We start from the raw sequence: 1,594 nt of genomic DNA on the forward strand, positions 1-1,594 counted from the left end.
TGGCCTAACCAATGTCCTGTACAGCCGCAACATGACCTCCCAACTCCCGTACTCAATACTCTTACCAATAAAGGAAAGCATACCAAATGCCTTCTTCACTATCCTATCTACATGTGACTCCACTTTCAAGGAGCTATGAACCTGCACTCCAAGGTCTCTTTGTTCAGCAACACTCCCTAGGACCTTACCATTAAGTGTATAAGTCCTGCTAAGATTTGCTTTCCCAAAATGCAGCACCTCGCATTTATCTGAATTAAACTCCATCTGCCACTTCTCAGCTCATTGGCCCACCTGGTCAAGATCCTGTTGTAATCTGAGGTAACCCTCTTCCCTGTCCACTACACCTCCAATTTTGGTGTCATCTGCAAACTTACTAACTGTACCTCTTATGCTCGCATTTAAATCATTTATGTAAATGACAAAAAGTAGAGGACCCAGCACTGATCCTTGTGGCACTCCACTGGTCACAGGCTTCCAGTCTGAAAAACAACCCTAAATCACCACCCTCTGTCTTCTACCTTTGAGCCAAATTGCTAGTTCTGTATCCAAATGGCTAGTTCTCCCTGTATTCCATGAGATCTAACCTTGATAATCAGTCTCCCATGTGGAACCTTTTCGAACGCCTTACTGAAGTCCATATAGATCACATCTACTGCTCTACCCTCATCAATCCGCTTTGTTACTTCAAAAAATTCAATCAAGTTTGTGAGACATGATTTCCCATGCACAAAGCCATGTTGACTATCACTGATCAGTCCTTGCCTTTCCAAATACATGTACATCCTGTCCCTCAGGATTTCCTCCAACAACTTGCCCACCACTGACATTAGGCTCACTGGCCTATAGTTCCCTGGCTTGTCCTTACCACCCTTCATAAACAGTTAGCCAACCTCCAGTCTTCCAGCACCTCACCAGTGACTATCGATGATACAAATATCTCAGCAAGAGGCCCTGCAATCACTTCTCTAGCTTCCCACAGAATTCTAGGGTACACCTGATCAGGTCCTAGGGATTTATCCACCTTTACCCGTTTCATGACATCCAGCACTTCCTCCTCTGTAATATGTTAAGGCAAGATTGTTTCTCGGCAGTGCAAAACTATCTATTAAGGGTGACTATTGTTTGTTACTAACATTCATAACTGCAGAGTGTGTGTCACTGACACACTTATTTTCATTGGACCACCCACTACAAGCAAACCAGACACAAAGAATTCTTGAAATGGAAATCAAAGAGGGTACCTGGTTATTTCAGCCCACTGCTTGCTCCAAAGGACCTTTATAAACCTCTATGACCTTTGTTAACCTCTATACACAACACTTTAGGGCATGCTCCATGGACACTGGCTATACACACCCCACATCTGTGGACATCTGACATCTCTTAACCTTGATCTCTTATGCCACATCTCCGACCCACTACAACATGCTTCTGAACTTCAACATTGCACCTTCGGGCACAATGACAACTATGGAAAGTGGCCGAGCAGAGGCTGATAGCTAAGTTCGGTACCCATAGGCAGGGCCTCAACCGGGACCTTGGGTTCATGTCACATTACAGGTGATCACCATTGCACTACACACACACACACACA

The sequence above is a fragment of the Chiloscyllium plagiosum genome, chromosome 2, assembly GCF_004010195.1.
Source record: "Chiloscyllium plagiosum isolate BGI_BamShark_2017 chromosome 2, ASM401019v2, whole genome shotgun sequence".
NCBI lineage: Eukaryota > Metazoa > Chordata > Chondrichthyes > Orectolobiformes > Hemiscylliidae > Chiloscyllium > Chiloscyllium plagiosum.